Source organism: Nannobrachium achirus (genome assembly GCF_963921795.1).
Source record: "Nannobrachium achirus genome assembly, chromosome: 11".
NCBI lineage: Eukaryota > Metazoa > Chordata > Actinopteri > Myctophiformes > Myctophidae > Nannobrachium > Nannobrachium achirus.
Window position 1 is genome coordinate 53,472,235 of NC_137820.1, and position 16,709 is coordinate 53,488,943.

General features: G+C 43.3%; 1 protein-coding gene and 1 long non-coding RNA gene across 2 annotated transcripts in view; one reads left to right on the forward strand and one right to left on the reverse strand.

Annotated features, from left to right (window-relative positions):
• poc1b (POC1 centriolar protein B) overlaps nucleotides 1–16,709 on the forward strand; it is a gene marked incomplete at its 3' end in the record, with an annotated part of 99,197 nt that overhangs the window by 76,011 nt on the left and 6,477 nt on the right. The gene's annotated exons all lie outside the window — the stretch shown is intronic.
• LOC308294735 lies at nucleotides 20–6,079 on the reverse strand. The gene is made up of 3 exons (XR_013962535.1): nucleotides 5,785–6,079; nucleotides 4,493–4,563; nucleotides 20–2,688 (listed from the first exon to the last, which is right to left on the reverse strand). It is a non-coding gene; the product is annotated as an uncharacterized lncRNA (long non-coding RNA).

Here is a 16,709-nt window from a genome sequence, read left to right on the forward strand (position 1 = left end):
TGTCCCATGGGTCTAGGCCCCCACTGTCGGATGCAGTTTAACGTCGTGCCCAGGACAGAGTGATTCTAAAAACGTCTGTAGCGCAACGAAATGTATAAACTCTCATCCTCCTCTCTGTACAACTTGGCTGCATGGAGGGGATGGTGATCAAGCAGATCTCTTAAATCTACTGCTACCAACAACTGAGTGGGAATGACACTGTATGCGTATAAATGCCTATCAAACCACTGTGTTTCCCACTTCTGTATAACAAGCTTTATTGACGTTTGCTCCAGTAGTATAACGGATTCTATGAGACCAAATTGAGGCTCTCCATCCTGATCATAGGAAAGGAATACACTCATGCCTGCTCTGTAATTATTTCCCTTAAATTTAACCCAGGCTGGCATATAAACTTCACTGAAAAGGGGAATACCTTCTAGCCCACTTTGGATCCTGTCATTAATGTCGACAAGAAGTGTACTTTGCCCTGGACCAACTTCTGTAGTGTGAGACAGGATTGTTCCACATAAGAAATGGTAGCACTGCATCATCTGATGGCGAAATGCCATGGTTTTACATATATTTCTAAAGTTACAGGTTACATTGCTAACTTGTTTGAAAAATGCATGCCGTGCTTCAAATCTCATTGCCCAGAACTGCTTTAACGGTCCAAGTTTTAGAATGATTCGTGGGTAGTGGAGCATAAAGTGTTGCTTTGGCCGTAAATTTAGATGAGGATATAGCTCCATGAAGAGGCAGTGATGCTCTTCTATGATTTTGCCTAAGTACAGTGTTGCTGCTACTGTAAGTGACGGGGAGAAGATAATTTCCATGCAATGGAGTAGGAGGAGTAGAAGTTCCCAATGCTTGTTTTCCAAGGGAACGAGATCACCTATCATGAGTGGTAGTAGCCTAATTAGGCACCACATTTGAGATGCTGACTGACGCATGGAGCCGTCAAGGTTTTTGAGATCATTCTTGCTTATGACCGAAGGCTTGTTAGACTTATCAGTAAATCCATAGTCAAAGCTTGTGATTCTGTTATTCAACTGTGCTAGTGTGAGATGCTTTTGCTCGATTAGTGAATTCAACACAACTTTGACTTCGTAAGGCGCCGCCCCCTCCAGTATATCATGCATCACATCCACAGACACGTTGTCTGACACATGATAAAAAGCCAAATCGTTCAAAACACTGTCCCTTTTCAAGCCTGTCTGGGAGGCGTCGGCTGTAAGTAAATCTGCCTCATAAGTTTTGCGATCACGCAAAAGTCCAGGATCTTCAAGTACCTGAGACAATCTCTGCTCTTTATTTGCTTTGCAAAACCGACATGCATAATTCGCACCAAAGGACTCAACGTAGCCAAGAACAGTATGCACTCCCAAATTGTCTCCAACTACTTGGAGCACTGTGAACTTGACAACACCTCGGTAGTTGGGGGTATTAAGAAAGATGCCATCCCTCTCTAGATCCTTGATCTCTTCTACAATTGGGCGCAGTATTGCATCTATGGTGTGGTGTGCTGCATCATCGGATTTGTACACAGCTAAAAGGAACTGTGACTGCAGGGTAGATAGCAAGTCTGGGGGCAAGCTCTTCAACATGAAATAAATAAGTCCCAACTTGTGAATACCAGTTTTCGATCCTAAGACATTGACAATTTCGACATCATCTTGATAGATCAAAATTGGGATTGACACCTCTTTCTGGAATAAGGGATGCGATTTACAAAAGTCCCCATCGAAAACATCCTGAATTGCATCACCCTCTCTACGCTGCCAATCGAGCATGGTCTCTAAAATCCCGGGAATAGTAAGAATCTTGGTCAAAAGGCTCTTCAATGGTATGCGGTAAAATGAATCATGGACACCAACTTGACGGACAGTGCCAGTGGCAGAGGCCGTTGATTGAACATAGGTAACCCCTGACAATATCTCCTCAACTGGCTGAATAAAGTTTCCAGTTGTTAAAAAATATTTCATTTGCTTATAATCAGACTCCATTCCTTTGAAAGGCTCAGCTAATTCTGAGAACTCCACCCCAAGCTCTTGTACCTCATTGCGTTGATCAAGACCAAACTGACGGAATACAGACATGGTCTTTGATTGCAGTCGGCTGACAATATTGCCAATTAAATTGGAGGTATGCTGAACCACAAAGTTGATGTTTGTGAATGTCATTGAAGTTTTAGCTCTAAGCTGGGCTAAAAAGAGGGCCACTCGATTGGTAATGGACTCTGGCTCTAGTTCATCCCAATCCTCAACAACTTGATCTCCCTGTTCTGGCTCCATGTCAGCATTCAGCATTTCAACAGCAGGTGGGGCATCTACCTGTGGGGGCCGTGGGGCTGGGCCTTCGAGGGGGTCATCAACAATATTCCTATCTTCATGCTGGGTTTCTAGGTGTCTTCTATAAGAATACATCTGGCTAAATGTCCGACCACAACCACTTTCACAACACTGGAAATGTTTAGATACAGAGTACACATGGTGTACTCCCCGTAAATGCCTTAAAAGATTCTTGACATCCCCTGAAATTCGGTTTCTGCATTTGAAGCAAGTGTAGGGCATCTTGCCAAAATAAAACAACTACTTACAAACTCTCTAAATTTTTTTAAGAACTTGAGCCTAGGACCGGCTCTTGGGATTAGCTGGGTGATGGTGGCATCATCCAACAGAGAGAAACTGTCCTGATCAATCCCCTCGTCTGAAAGACAAAAGAAGAAAACAAAACAAAACATCATTTTTCCAACAGAGGAACAGGGAGAACAATGAAATAAAATAAATAAAAAATAAATAAAACAGAGCTCAGGGGATTCATCTGTAACAGATGTTTGAAATTAGTTCTACTGCAAATGATTACACTCAGCAAAGCTGATCAGACATGTTAACCTCTTTTGGTCCTCAACTTTACAGGTTAGAGAAGTGGTTCTCAACCTGTGGGTCGGGACCCCCCAACATTGTGAAAATGTTGTAAAGCGTTGTGACCCTGCAGGTTCACAATATGTATCCGAGGTCAACAAATGGAGGTCAATTCAATTATCTTTGGGGGTCACAGCCTGAAAAGGTTACGAACCACTGTTAGAGGACTATAGATGAAACCCATGGCCATTATCTCAGCCATGATTGGTCGGGGTCGGGGCTGAGAAAACTGTTTAATGACAACAAACATCCTATTTCTGACTGACACGGATGTCATTAAAGGGATAGTTCACCCTCTAAATTACTTTTGTTGTATGGTTATTGTATGACTTTGACTTTTGTTTTGTTTTTTAATTGACAAGATTGTTTAGATATCTTTTTACTGCCGTAACTTAGAGGCTTTGATCACTTCCATTCATTTTGTTTCTGCTTCATTTTTGTATCCTTGATTTATCTGTAAAGGATAATTTACAAACAAAAAAGCTATTGCTGTCAGTCGATTAAAAATATGAATCCCATTAATCGCATGGTTGTCCATAGTTAACTCACGATTAATCCTAATTTAATCGCATATTTTTTATCCGCTCTAAATCTACCTTAAACTGATATTTTTCCATTTTTTGTATTAATCATATCAATATAGTAGCCAATTACTCTCCTATTGACGGATATTATGACACTGACTAGATGGATATGATACTGACAATGGATGAATAAACTGACTGGATGATTATACCGATGCGTACACTGCTGTATACAGTCAGGCAACACCCATATGACTGAAACACCTGTAAAAAGAGTCCTGCGTCGATTCATTTCCCGTTTCCCACAAACTACGGGGCGACCAAAGGTTCAAAAACTTAATCACAAGTTTAAAAAAATGTACTAGTTAACTGAACCTTTCAGTTAACTAAAGCGTTAACTTTGTCAGCTATAGAAAAATCACAACATCCTGAAATCATCAAAGGGTAGGTAAACCATACAACAAAGGTCATTTAGGGGGGTGAACTATCCCTTTAATCCAGTGGTTCTCAAACTTGGGGTCGGGACCCCAAGTGGGGTCCCCAAATTATTTTGTGGGGTCTCCAGATGATTAGCTTAATATCCAATTTTATTATTATTTTTCTCTCACTTTTTCATAAATAATCCAACATCCATTATAAGTGTACACAGGGTATCTAGAGATTTATAAAGTGACAATTTAAGTAATTGAATTTCAAATTCAATAGCTTTTTAATCCCAAACTGTCAAATATTAAGCATGAAAGAGGCAAATATTGTGAAAATAGCTGATCTAAAAGCTCACAAGGCCTCTCTGTGTAATTTATCTGTGGAATCGAGTCGAACAAATATAGGCTAACGGGGTCCTCACTTCAAATAGGATTATTTGTGGGGTCCCCAGCCTAAAAAGTTTGAGAACCACTGCTTTAATCAATTGGGTTCATCTGCTGGTCAATTGTTGTCAGTTAATCAAATAGTATAGCACAGAGAATGTACACCGTATGCTCAATACAAATGTCATGGTATATCACAAAAAGCAGTTATCAACTTCATGACAGCAATGTATGTGGATGGGAAAACATATTGTACCTCTAAATATGTCTACCAGATCTGGTAGCTGCCACTCCACCAATGTGTCACGGACAAAGCTGTCCATCTATCTGAAACAAACACAAAGGAATTAAAATTAGTTATACATACACAACTAAAAGGCATTATTCCAAGAAAGCATTACACTTGTTTACATTGGAGACCTTTTAAAACTCATAAAACAAACCGTGTTTACTAGCTAGCTGCTTGCCCAGCAAAATACAGCTTATGTAAATGACAGTACAGATTCGCTGGTACAAAGTCAACTAAAAGGCATTATTCCAAGAAAGCATTACACTTGTTTACATTGGAGATCTTTTAAAGCTCATAAAACAAACCGTGTTTAAGGTTTAAGAACTACTGTTATGCTCACCAATTGAAGAGTGACACAGAACCTAGCAGGCTAGCAAAACAGTGTTTACTAGCTAGCTGCTTGCCCAGCAAAATACAGCTAATGTAAATGGTTGACACCAAAACAGATACAATCTAACCTTCACGGTGGTCTTTGGTGAACGTTAGGTATACCGGGATTGTTTCTGTATCGACAATATAGCGTTAGCCACCGGCATTATAGATTATACCAAGTTGCAACTTAAGCTAACGTTAGCTGTGTAGCTTGCTGGTCTATTAACCCTGAGAACGAGCTACATGGCTAGCGTGCTATGCTAACGTGGCTAGCGTGAAAAAAAAACATTTCTCAAATGTTTCATTTTAGTACATATACAGCTAACGTAAATGGTTGACACCCAAACCCATACAATCTAACCTTCACGTTAGTCTTTGGTGAGCGTTAGCTATCCCGGGAATGTTTCTGTAAAGATAATATAGCGTTAGGCACCGGGTAGCATCTACAGGCAGGGTTAGCATTAGCAACGTAAGCTAACGTTAGCCGTGTAGCTAACTGGCATACTTAACCTAGAGAACGAGCTACATGGCTAGCGTGCTATGCTAACGCGGCTAGCGGGCTAACCCTCGGGACGAGTGGTAGTTATGGTGGGACAGAGACACGGCGGCCCGGCCTCCGGCCATCACCCGCCGCCGCGGCGCGGCGTGAGCCGGCGCTACGGCCCATAGCTACGGCCCCAACGGCGGCCCGGGTCCCCGACGGGGGTCCTTTATGGCGGCCCGGCCGCCGGCCATCACCCGCCGCCGCCGTTACCGTGAGCAGCGCCGACTCGAGACGCACAACAGACGGCTGGGCAAGATAGCTCGCCTGGACATGGGCGAGGGTCCCTTTTGGTAACCTGATAGTTAGTAACCATAAATTAGATACAACGCAAGTAAGCACAAACCTTTAATTATCTGCTTTGTTGCTTGTTGTTGTTTGTTGTGCTGCTTGCTGATGCGTGCTCACGCCGTGCTGCTGCTGCTGAAGGAAGTGAACTTCAAACAGGGAACGGAGGAACGCAACCCAGGACTTGGGTTTTAAGGGAACACAGGTTCCGAGTAGGACTCGGTCAATTAGTTAACTCTTCCCATGAGTTGCATAAGCTTACCCATTATGGAGTATGGTTAACCCACGACTAGTTAGCAATAACCACTTATGAGTTAACCTCTTCACAACCCAGGATCTGAGTAGCTTATCCAACCCAGGTCTTTTTAGTGTGTATAAGTATATCCTGGTGGTCTAAATGAAAATTCTGTCAGTGATCTCTCATTATGAAGTGTTTGGCCCTGTTTGGCCTAGCTCAGACCTACTCTGGATTGGATACATTTAGTACCACGTTTAGTACCACTTTCACACCACTCTACCCAGGTCCTTGTAGTGGACAACCTGGCACAAGTGGATGGTGTGGAGTGGTGTGGTGTGGTGTTGGGCCATGTCAGTGGAAAAGGGGCTTTAGTTATCGAGTGTGTAGGCCACTCTGCAGGTGCCATGTTACTCCCATGCAGGATGGCCCTTCAAAGGAATGGCAAGACTAGTGAGACCATCATTTTACAAAACCCAAACCGGCACCCTGTGAACGCCCACCCAGCTTGAAACCTGGAAATTCCGGCCAAAACAGTACTGGTCATATTCAAGTCTCAATTCGAATAATAACTCAAAAATAGTCACAACAAAGAAGATGGTTCAGGTTCAGGTTCAGGTTTATTAGTCACATGCATATCCATACAGGTACAGACATACAATGAAATGCTTGTGCCAGGAGCACTCTCAGCCTTATTACACACAAAAACATCAACCCACAACAACAAGACAACAACAAGTCACCCAAGACAACCCAAAAACAACAAAAACCATACAGTGTAACAGTGTACAGTTTAAAAACTGCGTACAGTGCACATGACTACCTACGTCTCGCATTCATCTCTTCGTTAAGCAACCTGATTGCTTGAGCATAAAAACTATTACTGAGACGGGTGGTGTGCGATGAGATGCTCTGGTAACGTTTTTTGGATGGGAGGAGATAGAACAGGGAATGGGCGGGATGACTGCTGTCCTTTAAGATGTTCTCTGTCTTTTTCTTACAGCGTGTGTTATAGATTGTGTGTAGCTGTGGAAATTCTGTGCCAATGATTTTGGCAGCTCTCTTCACAATTCTGTTGTGGCCTCTGTGCTTTCATCAAGCTCACGTTGCTCTTTTACCTCAAATTTCAGTTTACCTCAACATGTAGCAATTGCATATTGCAATTATTTATTTACATATAGGAGGAGGAGGATGGATCGCACACAGTGGCAAGAGTTGTCTTTTCTTTATTATTGCATTTGCAGATGAGAAACAAACGTTTCGGCTGTAAGCCTTCTTCAGTGTATCTGATACTGCAGGGTGTCTGTGGTCTATTTATAGAACCTATGACAGGTGCCCAGGTGGACACCATCACTGCCAATCACCCTGTGAGGAGGATGACACCTCGCACCTGAATGGTGATTGCTATCAATGGTTAATGTGTAATAAGTCAACTCTTCTTTTCATTAAATAAGCAATAACAATACATGCATTTTTCTTTAACAATGTAGCCTACACAAATACATAAACAAACCATCTCATATTAAACCAATATTTGTCGCTGAGGACATCGGGCAGCAGATTGCCTTTCATAAATCAGCTTCAACCATTAGGATAACAAATGTATTTACAAATAACGATCGGCTGTTGAAACATGGACACCGCCCACTATCCGATATTAAAAGATAACTTGGCTCTTTAGCCCTTGACACAATACTTTGGTGCACAAAATGTGGCACAATGGATATATACATTATAGTCTAAAAAGACAATTGGGCATCGTCATTATTTCCTTACCGCCGGTCACAGGGTTATAGTTGCTGTTTATTTGTAAATACATTTGTTATCTTAATGGTTGAAGCTGATTTATGAAAGGCAATCTGCTGCCCGATGTCCTCAGCGACAAATATTGGTTTAATATGAGATGGTTTGTTTATGTATTTGTGTAGGCTACATTGTTAAAGAAAAATGCATGTATTGTTATTGCTTATTTAATGAAAAGAAGAGTTGACTTATTACACATTAACCATTGATAGCAATCACCATTCAGGTGCGAGGTGTCATCCTCCTCACAGGGTGATTGGCAGTGATGGTGTCCACCTGGGCACCTGTCATAGGTTCTATAAATAGACCACAGACACCCTGCAGTATCAGATACACTGAAGAAGGCTTACAGCCGAAACGTTTGTTTCTCATCTGCAAATGCAATAATAAAGAAAAGACAACTCTTGCCACTGTGTGCGATCCATCCTCCTCCTCCTATATGTTAATCTAAAGGGATACCGCACCAGTCGAGTCAGAGCGCGGTGGTAACCAAAAAGTTTATTAATTATTTATTTACAGACACGCAGGTTTTTCTCAAGCAGGTTTTTCTCAACCTGCTGATCTCAACAAAATGGCATGTCAGACTCGGGAAGTGGGAACACTATGTGTTTTTTTGCTCTTGCAGTTCTTACATGTCTCGTGTTCATCTGAGTGTTACTGTGCACAACAAATCTAAGTGGAGCATAGGTTCATACTGTGTCTTGACTCAGTAGTGTGTGTGTGTGTGTGTGTGTGTGTGTGTGTGTGTGTGTGTGTGTGTGTGTGTGTGTGTGTGTGTGTGTGTGTGTGTGTGTGTGTGTGTGTGTGTGTGTGTGTGTGTGTGTGTGTGTGTGTGATGGGGGGTCAGTTTGAGTGCTAACCAGGTGATGAGTCATCAGCCGTCTCCAGCGGTGCTTCACCACCAGCAGGAAGTGGGTCAGGCCACTGAGTCCAAGATGGCTGCTTAGCACTAAACCCCCTCCCTCTGCATATGGTTGCTGTCGGGCAGAAACGTATCTTCATGTTCTTTTTCATAAATTAACGAAGGGGTCTTCAACGTTTTCAGGCCAAGGACCCCTTGGTTGAGAGAGAGAGATGAAGCAGGGACCCCCACAACGTGTTCATAGATTCCATACAGTTTCATGGTTAATACTAGAAGCAGTGCTCTTCCGAGCACAGGTCTCCACCAGGCTGTGCATCCTGGTGGTGCTACTGTATAATAGGCCAATGTAAAAAGGGTGGCATATGTTCTTCACCTTAGATCTTTCATAGCAATCGGACGCATGATGCATCATTTGAAGCATTGTGTTCCAAAAATGTGTTTTGCTAAAGTCTACCTGCTGGTAGCGCTATAACAGGCCAATGTGAAAAAGGTAGCATTTGTTCCTTGACCTAGTGGGAATATGTGTGGCAAATTTCACGGTAATCGCAAGCTGCGTTGATGATTTGAGGCATTTTGTTCAAAAACGGAGTAATCCTGCAAACTTTGGAAGCCAATATTAGCCAATCAGGATGGAATATGAAATATCAGACGGATCGGACTTGATCACATGACTATAGAGATACTGTGTACCGATTTGCGTGATTATTGGATAAAATCTCAAGGAGTAATATTCAAAAATGTGTTTTACATAAGTCGGCCCAAAGGTGGCGCTATAAAAGGCTGATGTGAGAAATGCAGGGCAAAGGTTTATCCTTAGCCTCTAGGGAGTGTGCCTACAAAGTTTGAAACTGATCGGTGGAGTTATAGGTAAAACCACAAATCGGCCTGTTATAGCGCCACCATGAGGCTGATTTCAAAAATTTGAAGTGGCATTTCTTCCTCGACCTAGTGGGAACGTGTGTTGGGATTTGAGGCATTTTGTTCAAAACGGCTCAATCCTACAAATTTTGGAAGCCAATCTTAGCCAATCAGGATGGAATATGCAAAAATGGACAGATCCGTGTCGATCACATGACTGTCGAGATACTGCCTACCGATTTGTAGGATTTTTGGACAAAATCTGTAAGAGTAGTGCACAGAAATGTGTTTTGCAAACATCGGCCACTAGGTGGCGCTAGAAAAGGCCTATTTGAAAAATTTAGGGCAGAGGTTCTAGATTGGCATCCAGTGTGTGTGTGTGTGTGTGTGTGTGTGTGTGTGTGTGTGCCATGCGTTTGTGTGCATGCTTATGCATTCGTGCTTAGTGTTTGATTCTGCATATCTGTCAGTGTAGCTGTGTGCTTAATCTCTCAATGCAGATTCTGCTGTTAGCAGACTCAGCAGTACTGCCTTCAGACTTATACTTCAAAATAAAATGACTGAAAAAGCCATTTCAGTAGGACTTTAACCACTTAAAACCCAGACACATTGTTGACCGCGGGGTCCCCCAGTAGTCTCTCCGACAAACGTCTTTGCTGAAAGGAACACATTTGCAAGCTCACAACGTGGTGGTGCAATGCCCAATGCCTATAGAGCATCGCAGCGGAAGTGGATTCCTGGGGACACTTAATATTCCCCATTCATTTTCGCCATAGACTTTTACAAAAATATTTATAACAATTATGTTAAGCCTCGAACCAAGCCATCCAGGATGGAGGTCTATCATGACCATATAACCTTTTTTTCTATGAAAAGAACATTTTGAAAATCGCTAAACAAAGGGTAGTTATGTAGTATATCAAATAATGTAATATTAATATATGTTTTCACATAGGATCAAAGGTTATATGATCATGATTCACCTCCATCCTGGATGGCTTGGTTCGAGGCTTAACATAATTGTTATAAATATTTTTGTAAAAGTCTATGGCGAAAATGAATGGGGAATATTAAGTGACCCCAGGAATCCACTTCCGCTGCGATGCTCTATTATGACATGCCCAGGAAAAGAGACCCTAACCCTAGGGTTCATGTTGTTGATGTTTACACTCTCAGAGTTAAATGAACAATGAGGATTTTACTGTGTATACTGTAGGTCAGGGGTCGTTTTCAGGCCAAGGACCCCTTAGTTGAGAGAGAGAGAGATGAAGCAGGGACCCCCACAACCACAGCACAATCATCAGTGTATTTTGGATTCATGTCGATTTGTGTTTTCAGATAATCAACCACTTGAACCGTCAATACTTAATAAGCTTGACCTTTCACTCTGTACTACTTAGTCTGCTCTTTTTCCCCTCTACACCAAACCTCTTTGCCGAAAATGGCCGATCTACAAGTTCATAACGCCACACAGTGCGAGGCGCTGTGAACTTGTAGATCTGCTATTTTTGGCTAAAGTTATCAGAATATGGATGCTTCCAAGTGGTTAATATAAAAAAAGTAGAAAAAGGTTTCTATCACACAAAGATTTGGAGGACCCCCTGTAGTAACTCTGAGGACCCCCTGTTGAAGAACCCTGGTGTATACTGTATGTGTTTATGCATGCTAAAGAATGCCCGCTCACTTGTAATTGCGGTGTCCCATCTCTTCTGGTGTTTTGATTCGCCCCAGCTGAGCTGTTTTTTTCTTTCTTCTTCTGTGTCTTGATTGGTCCTCATTCCCTGGCTGGGCTGGTCTCTGTCCCCAAGCCAAGGTGACAGCCCCGCCCACATGTCACTCACAGAGACGGCCGCGTCTGAAATAACACTGTACTTTATGACATCCGGCCTGCAGGCTATTTGAGTCCATGTGAGTGTCAGTATCAGTCAGTGTGTGCATGTAACAGGATCTGTGTGTGCATGTGAGCAGTGGTGGACAGGGTATATACTCAAGTTTTCAAAAGCACAAATTACGAAGTAAATTTTCAGAAATCTTAGAAAATGTGTAACGCGTTGAGAACTTGTAGATCAGCTATTTTCACTATGTTTGAAGGATAGCACTTACCATCGCACTCGCCAACCCTCAATGACCATACATGAAAGTTAGATAGTATTTTTAGGTATATATTATATATATATATATATATATATATATATATATATATATATATATATATATATAGTTTTTACTTATTAGGTGCTTGGTCTACATACGTATTTTTTTCTAGATTGATGTTTCTATACAATTGATGTTTTTTGATGTTGACATATTGTTGTATTACCTATATTGTTGTAATACATTACATTGTATTGATGTATGTGTCACCTTGCTTATTGTAAGTCGCTCTGGATTAAGAGCGTCTGCCCTAAAGACGCTCTGTAAACTGCAAACTGTATACGGCTTAAGTGCTTAATTCATCATATATTTGTGTACGTTTCGTTCCCTAAAGTCACTTCCTAGAATTGTGGTGGTGCCAAAAAGTACAACATTTCTATTTGAAATGTAGCGGAGTGAAAGTCATCAGCTTGCAAAAAACTAAAACAAATACTCCAAAATATGTAAATTTACTTAAGTACAGTACTTAATGTGTGTGTGTGTGTGTGTGTGTGTGTGTGTGTATATGTGTTTGTGCGTGTGTGCGTGCGTGCGTGCATGCGTGTGTGTGGTGGAGACAGAAAGGCAGAGGGAGGGAGGGAGGGAGGGAGAGACGGAGATAAAGAGGATGTTGCCACTTCCTCAAAGCCACATCAACCGTCTTTTCACTTCCTGCTCGTCTTTCAACAGCAGCGTCTTAAAAAGCATCAACACGCCACACCTCCAACACACACCCACATCCTGTTAGATCACATCAGCGCACTGTGTGTGTGTGTGTGTGTGTGTGTGTGTGTGTGTGTGTGTGTGTGTGTGTGTGTGTGTGTGTGTGTGTGTGTGTGTGTGTGTGTGTGTGTGTGTGTGTGTGTGTGTGTGTGTGTGTCTGCTTGAGATTGTGCCAGTCCGTTTGATAACCTGCTTTCGTGAGAGATTCAGAGATACGGTGTTAATGTGCTTTTCTCTGCATCCTAAAGTACGAGTGTTCATGCGAGTGCACGTCGTCTGCCCACTTACCAGTGTACGAGATAAGGTGTCGGTATGTGCTCAGAAATACCCAAAAATGGTATCTACAAGCAGGTATTATTTATGACATGCTCACATTAATGGCATGGCCAAAATACTGATGCCAGGATGACAGTGGTTAGACACATTATGGAATATTTTAGCATGCAGGAGAAAGTATCTCTTAAAAGATGCCAGTCCGTTTGATAACCTGCTTTCGTGAGAGATTCAGAGATACGGTGTTAATGTGCGTTTCTCTGCATCCTAAAGTACGAGCGTTCATGCGAGTGCACGTCGTCTGCCCACTTTACCAGTGTACGAGATAAGGTGTCGGTATGTGCGTGTGTATGTACATGTGTTGTGTATTTGCCGCACTTGCGTGTGTGCGTGCGTACGTACAGTACTTGCGCGTGCGTTGCACCAGCAGAGCGAGGCATTTCGTGGGTGTGTGACAAAAATGACAGAGGCAAATGTAACAGTAAACCTTCCCACAGGGGCATCACAAGGGGGGGGAAGTGGGACTGAGTTACTAGGGCACAAGGTGGAGGGGCCTTAATTATTTTATATACTTTAGCTATTGAAAAATAGACTTTTTCAAGATTTTCAAGATTTTTCTAAAATAGCAGATCCACAAGCTCACAGCGCGGCACTCGGTGCCGTGCTGTGAGCTTGTATATCTGCTATTTTTCAATCGTTAAAAGTACCCAGGGCCCAGAATTTGGTGCGACACCCCTGGCTCTACCTACAGCAGGGGTGGGCAACTTTGATGATGGCGAGGGCCACTATATTTCCACCTTCACTCCAGAGGGCCACATAGCATATTGCTATGTCCTACTTATGCATTCTAGTATCTCATACAAAAGAAGCAAAAAATAGCAGATCTACAAGCTCAAAACGCATCGCAGCGCCATGCGTTTTGAGCTTGTAGAACGGCTATTTTTTGCTCCTTTTGAATTGGAATCCTGAATAATTTGTTGTTATTTTTTAATTGGAATCCTGAAATGTAACATTTTGATTTAATTTCAAACACATTTAATTATATACTCATGTCAACTTTATGAACTTGAATACAAATACATTGAACATAAAAAGAAATACATTTTAATACTACTATACTAGTCATTAAACTACTAAATGGACTGAAGGAATTAAAGCAGAATTGTAACAGCTGAAATCAATAATATATCAGTATTCCGGTATCAACCTGCGGGCCGCATTAAGTGAAAGTGGGGGCCGCATGTGGCCCCCGGGCCGCCAGTTGCCCATGTATGACCTACAGTATCACCTACTTCCATTCAGAGGCCAGAGGCGAGGGCCAGGGGTGGCGGGGAGGCTGCTGCAGCTGCTGGCTGACGGTTACCACAGAGGAAGTGGTCCACTGTACTTATCCAGGATGTTCTAATTTGATATGAGTCCGGACGTGGCTTTTCTTCAGCGGTCAGCCTTTTCATGTGCAGCCGTCCACATCCTCGGTCCAACGCAGAACGGAGAGAGATAAAAGAGAAGCAGTGCTGGAGAACGAAAAAAAGAAAAGCAGCCAGTGTTTCCTGCCAGATAGCCGGCGTTTTCGCCGTTTCTCCAACGAGGCTTTGTGGACGCGGCATCGTTAAGACCTTTGACCACTTAAATCCTATTTAAAGAAATACCCAAAAAAATGGTATCTACAAGCAAGTATTATTTATGACATGCTCACATTAATGGCATGGCCAAAATACTGATGCCAAGTTGACAGTGGTTAGACACACGTTATGGAATATTTTAGCATGCAGGAGAAAGTATCTCTTAAAACCATCTCTTCATTCTTCAACAACATGTTCCAGATATACTGTACCCACGTTCCTGTCCCTGTCATTAGTGTAAATAATTAACCCAAATGGTCCAAAATAATGGTCCACTTCCATCAGTGACACATTTTGCTCAGAAAACAACGGCTCCCTTCTCAGTCCATCTGTTTACCATACTTACATCTTTGTGTCTTACATTTCAGCTTGACATGGTTGTTTATGTGTGAGCTTGTGTCTGTCGGGTCGCTGAGCAGAAACGTCAGTGGATCGTAATGCAGTGCTAATATGAAGCATGGTCTGGTGTGTGTTTACCAGAGAGTTAGTCTTAACTCCACGTGGTAGCAGCTTTTGCTGCGCTTTCCCACCACCAGCCTGCTCTCTCTCGCTCTCTCTCTATCTCTCTCTCTGTCTCTCTCTCTCTCTGTCTGTCTGTCTCTCTCTCTCTCTCTCTCTCTCTCTCTCTCTCTCTCTCTCTCTCTCTCTCTCTCTCTCTCTCTCTGTGTGCGTGGGTGTGTTTTTCATCTCATTATGTGTGTGGTCACGATGGATGGGTGAGGACAGGTTAGTTATCTGCTTGGATTTCCACTAAGGATTTCCTCCTCGCATGGTGCCCTGCAGCATTAATTGATGACCTAAAAGGAAGCACTGCCCACTTAGTCAGTGGAGTCGAGCGGGCCAATAGAGGCCACTCTCTCATAACAACCATGCCAACAGCCTCATTCAGGGGAAGGGAGGTGCAGCGTACTGTACGTGATGGAGGGTACATACACGCATACATCACACTCACACACTGTTTCACTTACACAGAAATGAGGGCAGCCATAGCTGAATGGGCAGAGGGGCCACCTGTGAAACAGAAGGTCTCCACCGGTTTTCTGTCTGTCAGTCAGTCAGTCTGTCCGTCATGTCACACGCCCTACTCATATCTCTGCCACCGTTGCCCCAATCCATGCCAAATTTTGCACACACATTCCTTGGCTGCCAAAGCACAACCCCTCATTTCTCACATGGCCCTCTTCTAGCTCAAAGCGGTTCACAGTATGTCTACAGTCATGTCATCAATATGGATCTGTCCCATTTAGCGCCACCATCAGGCCGGCTTTTAAAAACACATTTTTGGACACTGCTCCTACAGATTTTGGCCTACAATCACGCAAAGCGGTACACAGTATCTCTAAAGTCATGTCATCAACATGGATCTGTCCCATTTCCCATATTCCCTCCTGATTGCCTACCATTGCCTTCTAAAGTTTGTGTATGCGACCTGACGGTCGCTTATCTCCCGATTAGGGAGTCTCACTGGTATATTGCTGCTTATTTGGATCATTGTGTGTCTGTACATACCCTATGTTTGTTACCTGTGACCTTGTGTCGCTCTCTCTTTGTTTGTGTTCAGTGCATGACGCGTGCACACATCATACTCCAGGAGCCCGCCGTGTCTCTGTTTGTGTCCGTGTCCGTGGTCCTACGCACCGCCTGCCTTTTCCTTGTCCCTCTGGTGCCGTCTGCACGTCTCCCTTGTACAGTGTGCTAAGGATGGGACGATAAGCGATATTATCGTTTATCGTGATAAAAACACTCACGATAATCGTATCGCTGAGATTTAATTTATCGTGATATCGTCCTCCGTCGGCATGCACTGGGATCAATTCACCTTTTATTTGCCGAGCTGCATATTATCCGGTACCATTAAACCCTCTATTTGTAAAACATACTATATAATATAGGTACCTGATAGTCTTTTTTCTCACTCTCTACCAAATCTCTTTGCCAAAACATTGCCGATCTAAAGCTCCAAACGGTGAGCTTGTAGATCTGCAATTTTTTTGGCAAATGTTCCAATGTTCCAAAAGATGTTGGGGATATTTAGATTATCGCGATAATATCGTAAAAATCGCGATTTCTTTTGGTCACGATAATCGTGACATGACATTTTCATATCGTCCCATCCCTACAGTGCGCTGAATCGGCGTTTCCCGGCTCCACGTGCACACTCTTCACATGCACCGTCGGTGCCGTGCCGGGGGCCCCGCCAGCAGCCCCGCGGCCGGCCCCCGCTGCCCTCTCGCATTAGCACGTTTAGCTAGCTTCCTCTCTCTCTGCCCCCGTGCCAAACTCCGGCTCTCCTCCGGACGCCCACTCCTCTCCCACCGGACGCATCAGGAGGAGCGAGCGGGGCCTTGGCGGCGTGCCACCGCCGCTGATCCTTCTGCTAGCCCGCCACTAACCCTGGTTGATGTGGCAGCGAGCCGTGAAGAGACCCCCACCCCCACCCCCACGCCCACCCCACAGCCTTCACCCCGCGTCCC